At 44.9% G+C, this 23883-nt stretch overlaps 2 pseudogenes; both read right to left on the reverse strand.

Moving 5' to 3' along the window:
- Positions 1-4569: 4569 nt before the first annotated feature.
- Positions 4570-6931, reverse strand: LOC119903809 (annotated as a pseudogene).
- An 8007-nt stretch (positions 6932-14938) lies between these two features.
- Positions 14939-17368, reverse strand: LOC119903807 (annotated as a pseudogene).
- Positions 17369-23883: the final 6515 nt, after the last annotated feature.

Here is a 23883-nt window from a genome sequence, read left to right on the forward strand (position 1 = left end):
TCGTTGCTCCAGAGGCGTGCGACCTCTGACATGTATAGCAATTATAAGACGTTTTGGATAAAAGCTAAATGACGGCACTAAACTTTCTGATGCACCTCAGACCAAGTCTCCAAGCCTCCCTCCAATTCAAACCTCTTGAAACCCAAGAACTGAACCCTGAAGAGAGTCCCTTATGCCAGCAAGTCCTGAGACTAACAAATCCTGCAACATGTCACACACACCTTTCTCAAGTCAGCACTGCTTTACAAACACCAGTCAGAGTAAACCAAACCACCACCCAATGAAAAAGACTTATTAGGAACACAAACTAGATTGTTATCTGGGCCTAAACAGAGATTATGAAATGGCTGAATATCTCTGTGCTGTCAGAGATATCAAGCAGCTTCTTACCAAGTTCAGACTCAGTGACCCTGCAATTAAAACAGGGAGACATAAAAAGTCCTGGTTACCAAGAGAGGATAGAGTCTGTCAGCACTGTAGGACAGGTGAGGAGACAGAGACACACTTTCTCCTGAAATGTGATAAACGTAGAAGCAGAAGAAGCAAATTTTTGAGAAACCTCCATCTATTAATAGATTTTAAAGAACTTGAAGATAACAGTAAATTGAGAATAATCCTAGGAGAAGGACAGACGGCAAACCTCACCGCCATGTATGTGTCCCTGTGTCCCAACCTGAGGGACAGCGAGGGACGCTGCATGGCAGGTCACATCTGGTTCACTTTTATTTGTAGTGAACGTTGCATCTGTATTTATTATTTTTACTGTTAAATTGACTGGGTTTGATTAGATTAATCTTATAATGTCATATTAAAATATTGTAAACTTTTGATTCTGAAACCTTCATCAGAATCAGAATCTGCTTTAATGCCCAGGTGTGTGTGCACATGCTAGGAATACTTTTTTTGTAGAAGTATTAACACACTATACGATCCATAATAATTATTTACAACCAGATAAATGTCTCATATGATCAGGCACAAATCTGTCAGCTTGGTGCTGTGGTGTTGTGGAGCCTGACGGCACAAATGAGCCTCCAAAGCGCTTTGAGGCTCGGGGCTGGATGAGTCTGTGGCTGAAGGAGCTCAGCTCAGCATAGAGAGGATGAGAAGGGTTGTCCATGATGGTTTTCCCTCTCATCCTCCTCTCGGTCACTGCCTCCACACCGTCCAGTTCCACGCCCACCACCGAGCTGGCCTTCCTCACCAGCTCGCCCAGTTTGTTGGCGCCACAAGTCCCGATGCCTCCTCCCCAGCACGCCACAGTGAAGATGATGACACTGGCCACTACAGACTGGTAGGACATCTGTAGCAGCCTGGTGTTCACACTGAAGGACCTGAGCCTCCTCAGGAAGAACAGCCTGCTCTGTCCTTTCCTGTAGAGGGCCTCGGTGTTGTCAGTCCAGTCCAGTTTGTTGTTGAGGTGCACCCCCAGGAACTTGTAGGTGTCCACCATCTCTACTGCCTCACCCCTTATAACAACAGGGTTGTGGGGCCTTTTGCTGCGTCTGAAGTCCACCACCAGCTCCTTGGTTTTTCCTGGGTTGAGCTGGAGGTGGTTGCTGTCGCACCATCCGATGAAGCTCTCAATCAGGTCTCTGTACTCGTCCTCGCTGTCATCTGTGACACAGCCGACGATCTTCTGGAGGTGGCTCGTCCCAGAGTCGGAGCAAAAGTCAGAAGTGTGAAGAGAAACGGTGCCACGGGCCTGAAGTTGCAGAGGTCGCTGGAACGTCCCTTTTTGGGGACAGGGATGTCTTCCACATCTTCGGCACCTTTCTCAAAAACCTAGAGAGAGTCGTAGTGATGAGACTGCCTTCCTGAAAGAGCGTGGAATCTGTTGTGTAGTTTGTGCAGAGGGCACATGAGTAAAGACTGCAGGAGGAGATTGTCATGTTTGTGGATCCAGACGTCCCAGCATGCTTCATGTCCACCTGAAGGAAAAGGGAGCAGAGAAGCAGCAGGCAGTTACTGATAGCGACAGCAGGGGGCAGTGCTCTGGCTGCAGGACAAACCAGTGGTCTAACTGGGGCTGGTGAGCCTGATTACAAACTCTCCATCCTTCCAGTCAAGGTGGAGCATAAAAAGGCTGTAAAGTTGAGGAGATTTACACGTTTCTAGACTGAGGGAGTCCAGCATCATTCTGCACAGAGAGTCTGATGAACAGGCGGGATATCTCAGCAAGAGGACCAAAGATGTTCTTACACACTACGGGCCAAGAAAAGGTTGAGGGAAGCTGCATGGAGTCAGACTTGGAGGTAGCTGGTCTGGACAGTGACCTGTACTGTGAAGTGCCAGATGTCTTTACACAGAAGAAAACGCCTGTAAGTGCGAGCAATATACCAGGACAGCAGGGTCTGTTCAGACGGCCGTACTTCATGGAGTACATCTATTCAGACGATGTTGGGGTGGACTGTTAACGGGCCGGGTGGTACCGGTGGAGCCGACTGTGAACAACCTGAACTGACTGCTGATCGTATCTCGGCTGTGAGATTGGATGAATTGTGGAAACAGCAGTTTTCAAATAGACTTCCCTGAAAAGATCTTAAGGTTCAAGAAGTTGCTCTGAAGTCTCTGCAAGAAGAGGAAAGAGGTCAGTGCTCTGCTGGCTCACGCAGGGTCAGATGAGAGACAACAGAACAGGAGGAGATTCTGGAGGAAGAACTGCAGAGCATCAAGGATTCATTCCCTGTTTTTCTCTCTGTGGAGGAGCTGAGGGAAGCTGCGCTGGAAATAATCACATCTGCTCAAATCTGCTCAAACTGAGCAAATGAAGCTGAACAGAAGAATCTAATGATGGTAGCTTCATGGTATCAGGTGCAGGCTGACAGGTGTGGTGATGTAACATCAGCTGTTTTCCCCTGAAGATCAGGGAGAAGACAAACGAGAGGACTGTGCACATTCACTGTCTCACCTGGGTTATTTATTGTCATCACTTCTCACAGCTCGCATCGTCTGTTCCATCAGAGTCGATCATTTAAACACAGACTTTGGACTTTAAAGACAACAACGCCTCTATAGTCTGAATGTTCCTGCTTTCTGGATAACTTGTTCTATTTCTCTTCTTCACTGTCAGTTTCCTTCCTTTCAAGCTCAACTTCAACTCTGTTTGTCATTTCAACCAATAACATATGGTTTCTAACAGGAGCGACGCTGAAATGGTGACAGGCTTAATGCAGGGAGTTCATTTAGAGCACGTGTGCAGTGAAAACATTAATACTTGCTGCAGCGTACTGACAGTGTTTCACAAGAAGTAGTACTGCAGTATCTCGCCACATCAGTTCTGTATGTTGTAAAGAAGGTTTCACACAGCAGAGGCTCCTTGTAAGAAGGAAAATATTAAAAAGTGTGCACAAGTTCTTCAGTGTAATTAAAATAAGAAACAGCAGGTGGAGCCAGAGACACACACAGACATCAGTTCAACAGCCATCACTGCTGCGATTATTGAACCAGGTCAGTGAACGCACCTTGGCCTCTCTGAGCGAGGACTGTTGTGTGTTGATGCATCTGGTCCACGTGGATCCTCCAGTCCTGCAGAGCGACACACAGACCAGAGACCATCTTACACACCTGAAACAGCAGCAACACAACAGAGAGCATGCTGGGAAACTACAGCAACTGTCTCAGTCTGTAATTATGTCCTTTAAATCCTCAAAACTGCACATTTCACCCTGAGCTTCATTATATTTATTTGTGCCATGTTGCTGGTCAACACTTAGCCTTCTATATATTATTAGATGCATCATATTGATCATTCTTACTGTAATAATAAGGATCTGCAGTGATACAGCAGCTGTAGTAATGGTAGCAGCAGTGCAAGTTTAGCATGGTTTCATCATCACAGCTGATTTATAAGACAACATTTTATCAGCACATTCTGCTTTGGGACTAAATCAACAGCCAGATGTCAGACTGTTGCCTTCAGGGACCACTGGGACATTAAAGTGTCAAATCAGCACAGAGACGCCTGCCTGCTGCTTTTTCTCCTCACAAGAGTCTCAGTTTCCCCCTCAGTTAGCTGCAGCTTCACTTTCATTCAGTTTTGATTCCACCCTGGACAAAATGAGTCCCAGGATGGTGTGGCTGTGAGGTGACAGAGCGAAACACTGAAGCAACATGACAGCCTCATTCTGAAGTTTCACCTTCATGAAAATCAACACGACAAGAAATGAAATGAGCTCAAGTCCACGACGACACGATATCTGTTGTCTTCTGTGTGTCAGGACTCAAGTGAACTTCTTCACAGCCAAACTTGACCAAATGAATTCTGACTGTTTCTCCACTTTTGAAGTCTGTGTAATAAATCACCTTTATTGACTAAGTGCACAAAGAAAATGTTGGTTGTAAAAAGCAACAAGTGACAGAAAACTCTGCTCAGTTCACTGTGACAAAGCTGTTTTAGTGAAAGCTGAAAGGACAGAGACTGACTGACAAACGCTCTTCTGCTCTGAACATGAACTCTGTACTTTGTGGTGTTTCAGGAGGAAAACTGCCTCAGTTCTACTCTCAGATTAGTTTCACATTTTCTCCATCAGCTCTGTCTGATACCCTGGAATGAAGAGGAGAAGAAAAGACTTTGTTCATGTTGCTTTATTCATCATGTAAACCTTCAGTTTGTTCACACATCCCATCAGTAAAGTCTGGTAAATGACTCAGATTCACTTCATCCACACAATCAGTGTGTTTGAGCAGAATCTCAGCTCTGTCAAAGAAAAGAATGAAGCATCTCCTTATTGATTCTGATCAGGAGAATTACACTTTATAATCCCTCATAGTCCCTCATTTGGACAACAACAACAACAACATTTGCTCTGCCAAACAAATAAATGTGAATGTAATTCTAGATTTCTTTCCAAAGTGAGAACAAAGTCTCTCCGATAAAGGAAGGTCTGCTGCTTTCTCTCTTCAGACCCATGCAGTGGAAGAGAAACAACAACATACAAATACATCAATCCAAATATTCAACAAACATTTAGAGCTCAGACAAGTTTCCATTTTCATGCAGAGAAACAAAAGTCATCCTGAGCAGTGATGGCCTCCATGGCTAAACAGACACAGGAAGGAGCTCCAACATTTCCACAGCAGCTGATGAGAAGACGTCAAAGTCCCGCCCACAGTGTTTGATTGACAGGTGAAGAAATGCCCCAACAATCAGCTCTCAGCAACAAACATGAAGACAAAAGAAGTTTAAGGATTAAAACACAGAGTTTAACCCACTGTCCCTGAAAGGACTTCTGACTATTTCACTTTACAGAACTCAGCTGTGGATCCGTAATTTAAAACCAAAGTCCAGCATAGAGAGGCTGAGTGAATGTGGTCTGGACTCTGTGGAGGAGAGTCATGGTTTCAGAGATGCTGTAGAAGGACAGAATACCTGCTCTGTGATCCAGGTACACTCCTACTCTGGAGGACCGAGGACCTGAGACGGGAGTTTTGACTTTGTTGTACAAAATTTATAACGTTTGTGTCACAATGTAACGCCCAAGATTTGTCATTGAATCCAAATGAACATTCACTCCCTGCTCTGCTGATATTCTTGTATGCGACTGCTACACGAACTCCCTCTCTCTCCACTCCACCTCCCAGTAACAACGTCCAGTCAGACTCTCTCTACTCAGGACCTGAGAATATCCAGTGAATCTGTCTGGGTGACTAGAATAAGACTGTTGTTGTCTCACTCTTGTTACTTTTCTGTTCCCCTCAGATAATAACAGCTCTGTGTTTGCTGTGTTTGGATCCAGTGTGATTTCACATGAATATCTTAAGAATCCAGCTCTGGTCTTGGGTTCTGGTCCTGACAGTAAAACCTCCACCTCAGTCACTGTCAGCGAGACGTTTGTCCATGTCTCTGTCAGAACGTCCTGTAGTTTGTCTCTGACTTCTGACACAGCCGCTGTCACGTCCTCAAAGTAGCGCAGAGGACGGATGTTGATGCTGGATGAGTCTGTAGATTCACTGAGTGCTGACAGTGAGGGGTAGTTGTGTAGAAACTGGGTGTGATCCTCTGTGTGTGAGAGCTGCTTCAGCTCAGCGTCTTTCCTCTTCAGCTCAGTGATCTCCTGCTCCAGCTTCTCCTGAAGCTCTTTGACTCGACTCACTTCAGTGTCCTGCTGGGATCTGAGCTGCCGCTTCACATCGGACCTTCTTTTCTCCATCAGACGGATCAGCTCGGTGAAGATCTTCTCACTGTCCTCCACTGCTTTATCAGCAGAGCCATTGATAGCCTCCACCTCCTGCTGAAGCACCTTCACATCTTTCTCTCTGTCCTGGATTCTCTGCTGGATGTTTTGTCGACTCACCTCGAGCTCTCTCTGCCTCTCGGTCCTTTCTGCTGCAGCTGAGACTGTGTCGTGGCCTTTATGTTCATCCACAGGGCAGAGATAACAGATACTCTGCCGATCAGTACGGCAGAACATCTTCATCACCTCATCGTGACGAGAGCAGATGTTCTCCTGGAGCTTCTTGGAGGGCTCCACCAGCTTGTGTTTCTTGAACGGAGCAGCATCATAATGAGGCTGCAGGTGTTTCTCACAGTAAGAGGCCAGACAGACCAGACAGGACTTGAGGGCTTTCAGTTTTCTCCCAGTGCAGACATCACAGGCCACATCTTCAGGTCCAGCATAGCAGTGATCAGCAGGAGCAGCTTGGAGTCCAGTCTTCTTCAGTTCCTCCACTAAAACTGCTAACATGGTGTTTTTCAGCAGGACAGGCCTCGGTGTGAAGGTCTGCCTGCACTGAGGGCAGCTGGGGATTTTCTTCTCCTCCTCTTCATCCCAGAAGCTTTTAATACAGTTCATGCAGTAGCTGTGTCCACAGGGAATAGCCACCGGATCCTTCAGTAGATCCAGACAGATGGAACAAGAGAAGGTTTCCCGGTCCAGCTGAACTCCTTTCTGCGCCATTTCACCTCTCAGTGGCAACGACTGTCTGAGTTTCACTTCTCAGAAGTGCAGCTAGTTTGAGCTCTGATCTGAACAGCATGTGTTTCTGCAGTGAACGGGGCCTGTCAGCTGCTGCACGTCAGCACATGTTGGTCACACCCATCTTCAAACTGTAGATCTGAAGGGGAGGGAACCAGGAAATATATGGACAGAGTGGAGCTCGCTGTGATTGGAGAGCAGGAAGCAGAGGGAGGGGTCATCAAGCTGCCGCTCATTCCAGGAAAAGGAGCGGCTCTGTGGCGTCCTCTTGTGTTGTGCATCAGTTTCCACATTTCACTTGTTCACCTGCTGTGATGTTCACTGCAGGAAGACATGGAAACACTTCACTGAGCCTTTGGCAGCTTCAAACAGCATCAGTAAAGAGATTTAAATAGATGTAATATCACATTATGTCAGTTTGTTCACAGGAGTCACACCCTGTAACACTGATGCTGCATTCAGGTCACATGGGAAAGACGGTAGAGAAGAGTTTCCAGCTCACAGATATTCTTCCCGTCAGCTCTCAGGTTGTAAATAGTATTCGGGAACGTGAGATTTGAGGCTGGAGATTAAAACGTCTCTGACTTCTTGAGTTGTGACTAAACATTCTTGTAAGACCCAAACTTGTCAGATTCCCAGAGTCGTCTCCCTAACAGGGACAGTTACATGAGGGAAATAACTAGAGCTGGAAGGTCAGTGAACACTTGTGGGGTCAGCTAATGACTCAGACCTACACCTGTCGCACCTTTCTCTGTTATATCAATCAAGCCCCTTAAGAAATCTCTGTAACAGTCATTAGAAGCTTTTTCTACATTTGGCTGAGATCAAGAACCAAATGTAAAAGTAGCTCCTAACAGGCTGAGTTCTCACCTGTCAGCCCTGTTAAAATGACGGTTAACGTGAATTACAGATGCACCTAGCTAAGCAAGCTAACTAGCTCCGCACATGGCCGTTAGCTCCACCGTCTCATCCAAATACGGTCACGTCCGGTGACGTGGAGGAGGTGAGGGTTAGTGCAACACATCCGATACGACCACAACAGAAGCCAACAGAACATAAGCTCTCACCACAGAGTCTCGTCGGCGGTAGGATAAAGGTTGATGCGGTCGCTGGTCATTTGCTGACTGAGGGACAGGATCAGGGCTACGAAATATACTGAACACAGAGAGGGGAGTTGTTAAAACATACATCATCATCTTCACCATCATCCTGCCGTTGTCTCACTTACAGAAAGAAGCCAGAGCAGCAGGGTCCAGGGTGAGGAAGCCTCTCAGGGCCATGGAGGCCTTGGCCAGGTTCACCCTGCACACCAAACACAAAGCTGTTGGCTGCCTGAACATGTGGCGGTGGAAACTCTGGGGCCTAAATGTTTTCTATGTGTTTGGTTTCTTTATTTCTTTTAGTTCATTTAAGAAAAAACATGTTTTGGGATGTTTGAGGTTATTAAGTTTGGGCTGACAGAGTCACAGCAGCTCGTCACTGAATCCATCTGACAGAAAGACTGATGGATGTTCTGTGTTGAAGTCCAACACAAGACTGGACATGTGTTGATAGATTACAGTGGTGGATTTTAACTCATTTAACAGAGTATTTCCCTTGTATACTACTTCATAACTTACACATCTCAGAGGCACCACATGTGTCTGACAGCTTTAATTACGTTTCAGATTACAAGTTTTCATCCCCTTCCTGTCCAGTTAAAAACCACGTGTCTCCAGTTGTGGGGATTTTGAATACACGTGATATTCTGACGTGTTCCTTCACGGGCTGAGAAAATCCTTCTCCTTCTAATCAGCTGGATAATGCATCACCACAAGAGTTGAAAACAGGGCAGTTTTTAGTTCAAATGAGCTCAACCTTAAACATCAGCAGTAAAATGCAGCACACAGATTAACGCAGCAGTAAGCACAAATCTCCAAAGGTGGTGACTGTGAATGTTTGTGATGAACTGCAGCATGAAGAGTTCCTTTATGGGCTGAGAAAATCCTCCTCCAGCTAAATAAACTCTTTAAACCCGCCTTGGATCAGCTGCATACCCCAGTAGAGCTATATGTCTAGCAGCGCCCCTGCTGACTGACTGTCTTCACTCTGATCCTCCTCACTTTATTTAACTGGACGGACGGATTCTGAGAGCTGATCGTCTCATCTGTTCAAAGACTCGTGATGTTAGAACTGGAGAACAACACAAACCGGCCTCAGAAAGTTCCATATTTTCAGTAAGACTCTTTAATGGACATGAAAATTGGAGTTTTGTGCATTTCCTTTTCATTATTTCTACTAATTAATCAGCATGTTGCAGAATTCCAGAAGAATGTTGCTGTTGAGTCTTTTTATACACTTAAGAGGATTTAAAGCCCTGATATTGACCCACTTCACTTTGTTGGACTGATGAGAGGTGATTGTCTCGACTGTTCTCTGCTCAGGCAGAATATTTTATTCAACACATACTGCATGTTTTCTGAAGGTTAAATGCCTTTATCTTATGCAAACGTTCAGCAGTCTCAGGACTTAAAGCCCTGTTATAGACCAGCTTCATGTTGGACTGATTAGAGCTGATGCTCTCAGCTGTTCTCTCCTCAGGCAGATGTTTTTCTCTATTATGTTTGTTGAATGGTAAATGCAGTCTCAGGATTTCTAGCATCTCATTTTGACTGTGATAAGAGTTGGTTGGGTCGAAATAGGCGACAAACACTTGTGTAGGTCTTTGAGATAAATGTTTTCATTTACATTGGCTTTTAGGCTTGTGTCTCATCAGTCATCTACCACAAGAGTACTTGAAGGAGACGGAGGCTGTAAGTTGAGGCAGTTGTCAAATAAATGTTTTTGAATAGATTAGATGTAAATTCATTCAGTGGGATCTTTTAGGAAACTGCTGAACTTGCTATTATTAGTCAGGATAAGGGATGAAAATTAAAAACATTAACTTGAAAAGGTAATTGGTATGAATATAGTTAGTGATCTTAACTCACAGTATCAAGTTCAGGGTGGAGCGACGACCCAGAATGCTTTGCTTTTTCCTCACCTTAGAACCTGAAGCTACAGTAATACACCAGTCGCAACAGCCCTCTGTAGCTCAGAACTGACCACCCAGAGGTAAAAAAAGCACAAGACAACAAGCTGTGCAAAATATCAACCTCAAATTTTATTTATTTATAGTTCAATAAATAGACACACAAACATTTAAAACAAGACCAAAGCCCAGTGAGCTAAGAGTCAGTTCAGTGGGAGAAGCTCAGGGTCAAGTAAGTACAGGGGAATTAGGCTATTTGTGGCTGAACGTGCTCGACTTCATTTCCCTGCGTGTGGTGAAACCAAACAAACACGACAAGGACAGTTCTGCTGCTGTTGGTCACAGGCTGGTTGGTTATGGCCCCTCACTTTCAACAACAGATGGGAGGAGCCTCCCACTGAGACCCTACATGCAGAATTCTGCAGAAACGTCCTGAACATTCAGAGAAAGTCTCCTACAAATGCATGTAGGGCAGAATTAGAGCGGTTTCCACTGATAATAGGGAGGTGATGGAGCAGTGGATAAGACACAAGCCTTGGTGTGAGAGACCCGGGTTCATATCCCCGCTGTGACACGTCCACCAATGTGTCCCTGAGCAAGACACATAACCCCTCGTTGCTCCAGAGGCGTGCGACCTCTGACATGTATAGCAATTATAAGACGTTTTGGATAAAAGCTAAATGACGGCACTAAACTTTCTGATGCACCTCAGACCAAGTCTCCAAGCCTCCCTCCAATTCAAACCTCTTGAAACCCAAGAACTGAACCCTGAAGAGAGTCCCTTATGCCAGCAAGTCCTGAGACTAACAAATCCTGCAACATGTCACACACACCTTTCTCAAGTCAGCACTGCTTTACAAACACCAGTCAGAGTAAACCAAACCACCACCCAATGAAAAAGACTTATTAGGAACACAAACTAGATTGTTATCTGGGCCTAAACAGAGATTATGAAATGGCTGAATATGTCTGTGCTGTCAGAGATATCAAGCAGCTTCTTACCAAGTTCAGACTCAGTGACCCTGCAATTAAAACAGGGAGACATAAAAAGTCCTGGTTACCAAGAGAGGATAGAGTCTGTCAGCACTGTAGGACAGGTGAGGAGACAGAGACACACTTTCTCCTGAAATGTGATAAATGTAGAAGCAGAAGAAGCAAATTTTTGAGAACCTCCATCTATTAATAGATTTTAAAGAACTTGAAGATAACAGTAAATTGAGAATAATCCTAGGAGAAGGACAGACGGCAAACCTCACCGCCATGTATGTGTCCCTGTGTCCCAACCTGAGGGACAGCGAGGGACGCTGCATGGCAGGTCACATCTGGTTCACTTTTATTTGTAGTAAACGTTGCATCTGTATTTATTAGTTTTAGTTTTTGTAATGTATAACTGTTAAATTGACTGGGTTTGATTAGATTAATCTTATAATGTCATATTAAAATATTGTAAACTTTTGATTCTGAAACCTTCATCAGAATCAGAATCTGCTTTAATGCCCAGGTGTGTGTGCACATGCTAGGAATCTGACTCTGGATGTTACATTGCTTTTTTTGTAGAAGTATTAACACACTATACGATCCATAATAATTATTTACAACCAGATAAATGTCTCATATGATCAGGCACAAATCTGTCAGCTTGGTGCTGTGGTGTTGTGGAGCCTGACGGCACAAATGAGCCTCCAAAGCGCTTTGAGGCTCGGGGCTGGATGAGTCTGTGGCTGGAGGAGCTCAGCTCAGCATAGAGAGGATGAGAAGGGTTGTCCATGATGGTTTTCCCTCTCATCCTCCACACCGTCCAGTTCCACGCCCACCACCGAGCTGGCCTTCCTCACCAGCTCGCCCAGTTTGTTGTTGAGGTGCACCCCCAGGAACTTAGAGAGGTGTCCACCATCTCTACTGCCTCACCCCTTATAACAACAGGGTTGTGGGGCCTTTTGCTGCGTCTGAAGTCCACCACCAGCTCCTTGGTTTTTCCTGGGTTGAGCTGGAGGTGGTTGCTGTCGCACCATCCGATGAAGCTCTCAATCAGGTCTCTGTACTCGTCCTCGCTGTCATCTGTGACACAGCCGACGATCTTCTGGAGGTGGCTCGTCCCAGAGTCGGAGCAAAAGTCAGAAGTGTGAAGAGAAACGGTGCCACGGGCCTGAAGTTGCAGAGGTCGCTGGAACGTCCCTTTTTGGGGACAGGGATGTCTTCCACATCTTCGGCACCTTTCTCAAAAACGTAGAGAGAGTCGTAGTGATGAGACTGCCTTCCTGAAAGAGCGTGGAATCTGTTGTGTAGTTTGTGCAGAGGGCACATGAGTAAAGACTGCAGGAGGAGATTGTCATGTTTGTGGATCCAGACGTCCCAGCATGCTTCATGTCCACCTGAAGGAAAAGGGAGCAGAGAAGCAGCAGGCAGTTACTGATAGCGACAGCAGGGGGCAGTGCTCTGGCTGCAGGACAAACCAGTGGTCTAACTGGGGCTGGTGAGCCTGATTACAAACTCTCCATCCTTCCAGTCAAGGTGGAGCATAAAAAGGCTGTAAAGTTGAGGAGATTTACACGTTTCTAGACTGAGGGAGTCCAGCATCATTCTGCACAGAGAGTCTGATGAACAGGCGGGATATCTCAGCAAGAGGACCAAAGATGTTCTTACACACTACGGGCCAAGAAAAGGTTGAGGGAAGCTGCATGGAGTCAGATTTGAAGGTAGCTGGTCTGGACAGTGACCTGTACTGTGAAGTGCCAGATGTCTTTACACAGAAGAAAACGCCTGTAAGTGCGAGCAATATACCAGGACAGCAGGGTCTGTTCAGACGGCCGTACTTCATGGAGTACATCTATTCAGACGATGTTGGGGTGGACTGTTAACGGGCCGGGTGGTACCGGTGGAGCCGACTGTGAACAACCTGAACTGACTGCTGATCGTATCTCGGCTGTGAGATTGGATGAATTGTGGAAACAGCAGTTTTCAAATAGACTTCCCTGAAAAGATCTTAAGGTTCAAGAAGTTGCTCTGAAGTCTCTGCAAGAAGAGGAAAGAGGTCAGTGCTCTGCTGGCTCACGCAGGGTCAGATGAGAGACAACAGAACAGGAGGAGATTCTGGAGGAAGAGCCGCAGAGCATCAAGGATTCATTCCCTGTTTTTCTCTCTGTGGAGGAGCTGAGGGAAGCTGCGCTGGAAATAATCACATCTGCTCAAATCTGCTCAAACTGAGCAAATGAAGCTGAACAGAAGAATCTAATGATGGTAGCTTCATGGTATCAGGTGCAGGCTGACAGGTGTGGTGATGTAACATCAGCTGTTTTCCCCTGAAGATCAGGGAGAAGACAAACGAGAGGACTGTGCACATTCACTGTCTCACCTGGGTTATTTATTGTCATCACTTCTCACAGCTCGCATCGTCTGTTCCATCAGAGTCGATCATTTAAACACAGACTTTGGACTTTAAAGACAACAACGCCTCTATAGTCTGAATGTTCCTGCTTTCTGGATAACTTGTTCTATTTCTCTTCTTCACTGTCAGTTTCCTTCCATTCAAGCTCAACTTCAACTCTGTTTGTCATTTCAACCAATAAAATATGGTTTCTAACAGGAGCGACGCTGAAATGGTGACAGGCTTAATGCAGGGAGTTCATTTAGAGCACGTGTGCAGTGAAAACATTAATACTTGCTGCAGCGTACTGACAGTGTTTCACAAGAAGTAGTACTGCAGTATCTCGCCACATCAGTTCTGTATGTTGTAAAGAAGGTTTCACGCAGCAGAGGCTCATTGTAGAGAAGGAAAATATTAAAAAGTGTGCACACAAGTTCTTCAGTGTAGATTAAAATAAGAAACAGCAGGTGGAGCCAGAGACACACACAGACATCAGTTCAACAGCCATCACTGCTGCGATTATTGAACCAGGTCAGTGAACGCACCTTGGCCTCTCTGAGCGAGGACTAGATCCCGTCTCTGTGTTCATGCATCTGGTCCACGTGGATCCTCCAGTCCTGCAGAGCGACACACAGACCAGAGACCATCTAACACACCTGAAACAGCAGCAACACAACAGAGAGCATGCTGGGAAACTACAGCAACTGTCTCAGTCTGTAATTATGTCCTTTAAATCCTCAAAACTGCACATTTCACCCTGAGCTTCATTATATTTATTTGTGCCATGTTGCTGGTCAACACTTAGCCTTCTATATATTATTAGATGCATCATATTGATCATTCTTACTGTAATAATAAGGATCTGCAGTGATACAGCAGCTGTAGTAATGGTAGCAGCAGTGCAAGTTTAGCATGGTTTCATCATCACAGCTGATTTATAAGACAACATTTTATCAGCACATTCTGCTTTGGGACTAAATCAACAGCCAGATGTCAGACTGTTGCCTTCAGGGACCACTGGGACATTAAAGTGTCAAATCAGCACAGAGACGCCTGCCTGCTGCTTTTTCTCCTCACAAGAGTCTCAGTTTCCCCCTCAGTTAGCTGCAGCTTCACTTTCATTCAGTTTTGATTCCACCCTGGACAAAATGAGTCCCAGGATGGTGTGGCTGTGAGGTGACAGAGCGAAACACTGAAGCAACATGACAGCCTCATTCTGAAGTTTCACCTTCATGAAAATCAACACGACAAGAAATGAAATGAGCTCAAGTCCACGGCGACACGATATCTGTTGTCTTCTGTGTGTCAGGACTCAAGTGAACTTCTTCACAGCCAAACTTGACCAAATGAATTCTGACTGTTTCTCCACTCTTTGAAGTCTGTGTAATAAATCACCTTTATTGACTAAGTGCACAAAGAAAATGTTGGTTGTAAAAAGCAACAAGTGACAGAAAACTCTGCTCATTTCTCTGTGACAAAGCTGTTTTAGTGACAGAGACTGACTGACAAACGCTCTTCTGCTCTGAACATGAACTCTGTACTTTGTGGTGTTTCAGGAGGAAAACTGCCTCAGTTCTACTCTCAGATTAGTTTCACATTTTCTCCATCAGCTCTGTCTGATACCCTGGAATGAAGAGGAGAAGAAAAGACTTTGTTCATGTTGCTTTATTCATCATGTAAACCTTCAGTTTGTTCACACATCCCATCAGTAAAGTCTGGTAAATGACTCAGATTCACTTCATCCACACAATCAGTGTGTTTGAGCAGAATCTCAGCTCTGTCAAAGAAAAGAATGAAGCATCTCCTTATTGATTCTGATCAGGAGAATTACACTTTATAATCCCTCATAGTCCCTCATTTGGACAACAACAACAACAACAACAACATTTGCTCTGCCAAACAAATAAATGTGAATGTAATTCTAGATTTCTTTCCAAAGTGAGAACAAAGTCTCTCCGATAAAGGAAGGTCTGCTGCTTTCTCTCTTCAGACCCATGCAGTGGAAGAGAAACAACAACATACAAATACATCAATCCAAATATTCAACAAACATTTAGAGCTCAGACAAGTTTCCATTTTCATGCAGAGAAACAAAAGTCATCCTGAGCAGTGATGGCCTCCATGGCTAAACAGACACAGGAAGGAGCTCCAACATTTCCACAGCAGCTGATGAGAAGACGTCAAAGTCCCGCCCACAGTGTTTGATTGACAGGTGAAGAAATGCCCCAACAATCAGCTCTCAGCAACAAACATGAAGACAAAAGAAGTTTAAGGATTAAAACACAGAGTTTAACCCACTGTCCCTGAAAGGACTTCTGACTATTTCACTTTACAGAACTCAGCAGAGTCTCCAGGAGAATAAAAAAAAACAAAGTCCAGCATAGAGAGGCTGAGTGAATGTGGTCTGGACTCTGTGGAGGAGAGTCATGGTTTCAGAGATGCTGTAGAAGGACAGAATACCTGCACTGTGATCCAGGTACACTCCTACTCTGGAGGACCGAGGACCTGAGACGGGAGTTTGGACTTTGTTGTAACAAAATTTATAATTGTTTGTGTCACAATGTAACGCCCAAGATTTGTCATTGAATCCAAATAAACATTCACTCTCTGCTCTGCTGATATTCTTGTATGCGACTGCTATAAAAACTCTCCTCCCTCTCCACTCCACCTCCCAGTAACAACGTCCAGTCAGACTCTCTCTACTCAGGACCTGAGACCATCCAGCGAATCTGTCTGGGTGACTAGAATAAGACTGTTGTTGACTCATGAATGTTACTTTTCTGTTCCCCTCAGATAATAACAGCTGTGTGTTTGCTGTGTTTGGATCCAGTGTGATTTCACATGAATATTTTAAGAATCCAGCTCTGGTCTTGGGCTCTGGTCCTGACAGTAAAACCTCCACCTCAGTCACTGTCAGCGAGACGTTTGTCCATGTCTCTGTCAGAACGTCCTGTAGTTTGTCTCTGACTTCTGACACAGCCGCTGTCACGTCCTCAAAGTAGCGCAGAGGACGGATGTTGATGCTGGATGAGTCTGTAGATTCACTGAGTGCTGACAGTGAGGGGTAGTTGTGTAGAAACTGGGTGTGATCCTCTGTGTGTGAGAGCTGCTTCAGCTCAGCGTCTTTCCTCTTCAGCTCAGTGATCTCCTGCTCCAGCTTCTCCTGAAGCTCTTTGACTCGACTCACTTCAGTGTCCTGCTGGGATCTGAGCTGCCGCTTCACATCGGACCTTCTTTTCTCCATCAGACGGATCAGCTCGGTGAAGATCTTCTCACTGTCCTCCACTGCTTTATCAGCAGAGCCATTGATAGCCTCCACCTCCTGCTGACGCACCTTCACATCTTTCTCTCTGTCCTGGATTCTCTGCTGGATGTTTTGTCGACTCACTTCGAGCTGTCTCTGCCTCTCGGTCATTTCTGCTGCAGCTGAGACTGTGTCGTGGCCTTTATGTTCATCCACAGGGCAGAGATAACAGATACTCTGCTGATCAGTACGGCAGAACATCTTCATCACCTCATCGTGACGAGAGCAGATGTTCTCCTGGAGCTTCTTGGAGGGCTCCACCAGCTTGTGTTTCTTTAACGGAGCAGCATCATAATGAGGCTGCAGGTGTTTCTCACAGTAAGAGGCCAGACAGACCAGACAGGACTTGAGGGCTTTCAGTTTTCTCCCAGTGCAGACATCACAGGCCACATCTTCAGGTCCAGCATAGCAGTGATCAGCAGGAGCAGCTTGGAGTCCAGTCTTCTTCAGTTCCTCCACTAAAACTGCTAACATGGTGTTTTTCAGCAGGACAGGCCTCGGTGTGAAGGTCTGCCTGCACTGAGGGCAGCTGGGGATTTTCTTCTCCTCCTCTTCATCCCAGAAGCTTTTAATACAGTTCATGCAGTAGCTGTGTCCACAGGGAATAGCCACCGGATCCTTCAGTAGATCCAGACAGATGGAACAAGAGAAGGTTTCCCGGTCCAGCTGAACTCCTTTCTGCGCCATTTCACCTCTCAGTGGCAACGACTGTCTGAGTTTCACTTCCTCAGAAGTGCAGCTAGTTTGAGCTCTGATCTGAACAGCATGTGTTTCTGCAGTGAACGGGGCCTGTCAGCTGCTGCACGTCAGCACATGTTGGTCACACCCATCTTCAAACTGTAGATCTGAAGGGGAGGGAACCAGGAAATATATGGACAGAGTGGAGCTCGCTGTGATTGGAGAGCAGGAAGCAGAGGGAGGGGTCATCAAGCTGCCGCTCATTCCAGGAAGAGGAGCGGCTCTGTGGATTCTTTGTTCCCTCATTTAGCCTCGGTTAAAAGCTGCTCCCCGTTTGAAACCTCTAAACTTTTTAGTTGTAAAATCCTTCTGGGCTCCTCAGGCTTTGCTGATGGCTCCATATTTCTCAAATTCTCTTCAGTTTTCTTTGAGCGGTTCAGACCAGGTGACAATAATCAGAGTAAAGTGTGATAAAATCCTTAAACTGCTGTATAATCACGTTCTCACTTCTTTGCAGTGTAAATAAAGGAGGACAAACTAAAGTCAGTGATAATCAGAAGCCAAACAACCACTAATAAAGGCGATCAGTTCAGCTTTTTGATTTGAAAGCATGCAGTCCTAGAATGTGTGGAAAAGGAGTCAGAGATGAGGACTCTAATCACAGGTGCATCACAAGCTGCCATCTTCTCCCCTTTGTTGTTGTCTTTGTAAAGCAGTGACTCCCACTTGAACTTCCTACAGCGTGCTGACGATGTGGCCCCGGTTGGCCTTCTGTGTGAGGGGGACTCTGTAAAAGATGGCCCATATTTTAATCATGTAGTTTCTCTGCAGCAGTGCTGTGAGGAGAGTGTGTTTAATAAATGGAGGTGAAAGCAAAGAACTGATCTTATCCAGCAACACACAAGACTCTCCTGATAAAGTTCAACCTTTGACCATCACTGGATCCCCTGGAGAAACTGTCAGCAGGTTAAAGATCTTGGAGCTGTGACTGATGGCCGCCTGAACTTCACACAGAGATCTACGAAAAGTTCTTCTTCAGCTGACTTGGATCGGCCATGCGGACATAATAAAGGACCCGTGCAACACCCACAGCCAAAGACATGTCCACCTCTCCACAATCACTTTGTGCCATCCATCTGGTCATTAACCTCAGTGCAGCCACTCAGGGGCTTCGTCACTGCTGCTCAGGATGATGTGGCTGTCGGGCTCAGTGGATCCTGAAACAGTTGAGACTCACAGTTGTCACGGTGGCTTATGCAGGACAATGCGGACTGGATCCAAACACAGATGGAACAGGCAGACTGGTGCAGTTCAGGGATTTATTTTACATGAGTGAGTTTACAGAAGTGGCCTTGAACAGAGGAAGTGATCTGGTATATGTGGTGAGTGGCTGATGAGGGAATGAGTTGTAGGTGAGGAGTAGGCCAGGTAACTGCAGGGCAGATGAAGTGGGAACAGGTGGGCGGGGCAGTCAGGTGGCAGGGAAAGGAGTAAAAGTCCGAGGGCCTCTGGTGGACAGCTTCAGGATGGCAGGTCTGGGGAGTTGATGGAAAGAAGATGAGAGACAGGACAGATAGAGAGAGTAATGCCCTCTGAAGTCCACCGGCTGTTCTGCCTCCACTTTTGCCAGTTTATGAAGTTGTATGGTCCCAGTTACTTTAGCAGCTAACTAACTTACTGCTATTAGCAGCTAATGCTAGCTACTCAGTTAGCCGTGCAGCTAGCCATCCGATTGCTGATTCTAAGTATATTTGTATATTTGTAATGTGCACATTTGTTCTAGTTAAATATGGCTGTCTCTGATACAGCTGTCATTACCATCACTCATCTGTTAGAGAGAAATCACGTTTCACTACAGGTGGTTACTATGGAAACAAGAGGTGTCAGGGTCACATGACCAGACACGGCGGAGGAATGACGTTTATTAGGCTGCATTCTGGTCAGAGATTTCAGATGTTGGACCTGGAATCTGCCGGAGCCGCTCTCCCAGTTTGGGGGTCACAGCCCCCAGCCCTTCGATTAACCCTGGCGCCACTGTTGCTTTTACTCTCCACATCTTGTCAAGCTCTAGTTTCAGCCCTTGGTATTTTTCGATCTTCTCATGCCCATACTCGTGGCAGATGTTCCTGTCCACTATGCCATGTCTCAGGGTGCTGGATTTGGGGTGAAACCCTCCGTGCATTGTGAGGAGCTTCCTTGTCTTGATGTCAGTGGCCTCCATCTCCTCCTTTGGCCAGTTTATTATACCAGCGGGTATCTGATGACTGGCAGGGCGTGTGTGTTGATGGCTCAGATCTTGTCTTTCCCTTCAGCTGACTTTTCAAGACCTGCCTTACTCTGTGTAGGTATTTCACTGTGGCTGATTTCCTTGCTGCCTCCTCATGGTTTCCTTTTGCCTGGGGGACCCCGAGGAACATCTGCAATACTGCCTTCTGGTAGTTCAACCCCCCTCGGTTCTGATCATTTTCCCTTCTTTTGATACCATCCGACTCGTCCAGTCTGAATGACGTTCCAGTGTTGTTGCTGTAGATCCTGGTAGTGCAGATCATTGAGTCCATGTTTCACTCATTCCAGGCTGGCTTGATGTCATCCATGTAGAAGAGGTGACTGATGGCTGCTCCACTTCCAAACCGGTATTAGTAACCACACTTCATGATGACCTGGCTGACAGCGTTCAATTCAATTCAATTCAATTTTACTTATATAGCGCCAAATCAGTTATCTCACAGCGCTTTTCATAAAAGAGCAGGTCTAGACCATACTCTATGATGATATTTACAGAAGTCCAACAGTTCCCACCAAGAGCAGCACTAGGAGACAGAGGCAAGGAAAAACTTCCTTTTAAGAGGCAGAAACCTCGAGCAGAACCATGACTCAGGGTGGGCGGGAGAGAGAGAGACAGAGAGAGGGCAGGAGAGGAGAGAGAGAGAGAGAGAGAGAGAGAACACAAACACACGCGCTTACTGTTTTATTTATTTATTTTAATTTTTAATATTTCTTTTTTTCCTCTTTTTTTTTAAACACAAACGCACATACACTTTGATTACTTTACGCTTTAATTGTTTAATGAAATGTATGGGGCTGATTGTTCTTATGTTGTGTATATATGATGCTTTGGCAATGTTATTATTACATTCATGCCAATAAAGCTAATTTGAATTAGAGAGAGAGAGAGAGAGAGAGAGAGAGAGAGAGAGGAGGCAGCCTACACAACATACACACAGAGGTACAGACAGTAAAGGTGATGTTGCTATAGACTAAATGAAAAATGGTACAGATATTTATAGTAGTGTTAATGGTAACAGTCGTAATGTTAATGATTATAATAACAATAATAACAATAGGACTACTAACAATAGTAGTTGCAGCAGAGGGTGTTGAGCAGGAACACGGGGGCAGCAGGTGACCCGCAACCACAGATCCAGACTCCACAGCTCCAGAACCAGAACCCTTCCCGGCACAAGCCTATCCGACATTGCCATTCACTCCACAGACTCACTCAGGTTAAATCTCAAAAGGGGCAAAACAGACCAGTTCGGCCTTTCTCACTCCTACGCCCTTTCGAACCGATCCTAAACCACATCTACCGCAGACTACACTTCCATACCTCCCCGCAAGACCCACTGTTCACCACCGAATCAGGCGCAGTCGCTACACGATTCTGGATCCATCACCATCTCCGCCTAGTCCTCTCCAAGTCTGGCATTTCTCCGGAGCTATACTCCGGACACTCCTTCCGCATCGGAGCTGCTTCCTCCGCTGCCAGCCAAGGCATTCCGGACCACACCATAAAAATCCTCGGCCGACGGTCCTCCCACGCGTACCTCAGTTACATCTACAACGATCTCCGCGACATCCAACGAGCCCATCACAGCCTGGCGCAATATCTTGGGAGGGACGAGCCATCAGCTGCTCCACAAGCTAGCCTCTATAGAGACGAGCCCCCACCCTCGACCCCGGGTTCTCAGTAGCACTATGCGACCCTCTCTCATCCACCTTCCCCCTTGACCCCTTGAAGGGCAGAGACTGACTGACAAACGCTCTTCTGCTCTGAACATGAACTCTGTACTTTGTGGTGTTTCAGGAGGAAAACTGCCTCAGTTCTACTCTCAGATTAGTTTCACATTTTCTCCATCAGCTCTGTCTGATACCCTGGAATGAAGAGGAGAAGAAAAGACTTTGTTCATGTTGCTTTATTCATCATGTAAACCTTCAGTTTGTTCACACATCCCATCAGTAAAGTCTGGTAAATGACTCAGATTCACTTCATCCACACAATCAGTGTGTTTGAGCAGAATCTCAGCTCTGTCAAAGAAAAGAATGAAGCATCTCCTTATTGATTCTGATCAGGAGAATTACACTTTATAATCCCTCATAGTCCCTCATTTAGACAACAACAACAACAACATTTGCTCTGCCAAACAAAAATGTGAATGTAATTCTAGATTTCTTTCCAAAGTGAGAACAAAGTCTCTCCGATAAAGGAAGGTCTGCTGCTTTCTCTCTTCAGACCCATGCAGTGGAAGAGAAACAACAACATACAAATACATCAATCCAAATATTCAACAAACATTTAGAGCTCAGACAAGTTTCCATTTTCATGCAGAGAAACAAAAGTCATCCTGAGCAGTGATGCCTCCATGGCTAAACAGACACAGGAAGGAGCTCCAACATTTCCACAGCAGCTGATGAGAAGACGTCAAAAAAGGAATTTCAAGAAAGTAAAACAGTTTGTATCAAGGAAATGTGTCTTATTTTTTCCAAAAAAGAAAATTAATCTTGTCAAGCATGTTTTGCATTAGAAAAAAAATCTAACTTTAAGAAAGTATGACTAACTTTTTTAAATAAGATATTCTAGCTAATTTTGAGCTAGAATGAGCCAGTAAGGGTATAAGGGTATAGCAAGGTTTTACAAGTGGAAACAAGATTCTTTGCCTTATTTTAAGAGTAAGACCACTTGTACAACTTCTCGATTTAAAAATGCCAAGAAACAAAAACAATTAAAGGTTGTTTATTTTCATTTGTGTTCTCAGGCCAACTGAATCTGAAAGAACCTGCTGTTTCAATTCTAACATATCAAGATGACAGCAGGCTGGTCTTTACAACATAATACAAATAACCATGATGGACAAAACCTGCATGGCTCAAAAAAAAAAAGAAAATTACCAAAATGAAATGAGCATTGACTCAACTGCATTCTCTAATGTCTTCTCTTGTATATAATTATTACTGTTTAGATTAATCCATTTAACAGACACTGCATTGCTTATGTCATCATTTCCCAGGAAAGCCCTCATTTTTTCTTTTAAGTAGGACATGTTGCATATTTCTGAAGTTGGTCCCAATACACTCGTTAACAAAAATTGGGTGTTCAGAATTACTTACATTTTGACAACATTCATACATTTGCCTTATTATAAGACCTGCAAACATTTCTAAAATTTAGCTTTGAGGCCCACTGTTTGAAAAAACAATGTTTTGATTCGAATCTCTTGCACATGTGACGGACCATTGGTCCTAGAATTTTATCTGCGATGGCGCATGAATCAATAATGCTGTTTTGGGGTAATGTTGTTATCAGAGAAAAGGTTTTTCATATGTTTTAAATGCTGTTCAATTAGTGTTTTCAACTTGCTAATTGTCTGTAGACCAATGACAGGAACAAACAAAATTTGAACAATTTCTATGAGTTCAAGAATTATTTTGTAGCGTTCATTGTCTTTAACTATCATTTGGCGTGAGTACTGCCTCAACTTATTATCACTTGAAGCTAGTGTGCTGTAAGCGATAGGACTTGGTTTGTCTCTGACATCAAGTGGAGAGCAGGGAAATCCAGTTAATGCAGTATTGAGGACATCCAAGTCTAGTTGACCTAAAGAACAAAGTGTTTTATCACACACTTTATTTCCATTGCAATGCCTTCAAGAATTATATGCATCATATCCTGGGGTGTTTGTTGGATCATGTTAAAGGCTGGAAACTCAACCAGCCTGCTCCTTCTGTTGATGCCAAATGTAGTTTTTAAACTGTTTCTAAGATACTCAGTATTAGCCTTCTCAATGTCACCACACTGCCGAGCATGTCTTTCTAGTGTCCTGAGCTCAAAGTTGTCCTCGTCAAAATACATTTGCATGTCCTCAAATGAACATTCCCACTGCCGGCACTTACTATATGCAAAGCCAACACCCTCTTTAAATCCACAAAGCTCATGTTGTGCTAAAGTGTCTCCACATATCGAAACCAATGCTCCAAATATTTCACGCTCACCATTCCCAGTTTGAATATTAACACCACCATATAGCATTACCAAGTCCTCATGCAACCTGGCCAATATACCATCAACACACTCAGACAGCTCGCTCTAAGTACAATTATTCAGGCAGCCTGATAATAAGGAACTGCAATAATGCAGCCTAGAAATAACAAATGGAGGGCTAGTTTTTCTGCATCATTTCGAGACAGGATATGCCTATATTTGCTGTATCATGTATAGATTCTGTTTCGTGGTGCTGGAGGCCAGGGCAATGCCATCTAGAGTAACTACATCTTTTAGATAATGAGTTTTGGAGGTGTTTGGGTCCAGGTACAATAACTTCAGCTGCTTTTGACT

This window comes from Micropterus salmoides, unplaced genomic scaffold, assembly GCF_014851395.1.
Source record: "Micropterus salmoides isolate LMB-PRFRI ecotype aquatic unplaced genomic scaffold, ASM1485139v1 Ms_hic_scaffold_15, whole genome shotgun sequence".
NCBI lineage: Eukaryota > Metazoa > Chordata > Actinopteri > Centrarchiformes > Centrarchidae > Micropterus > Micropterus salmoides.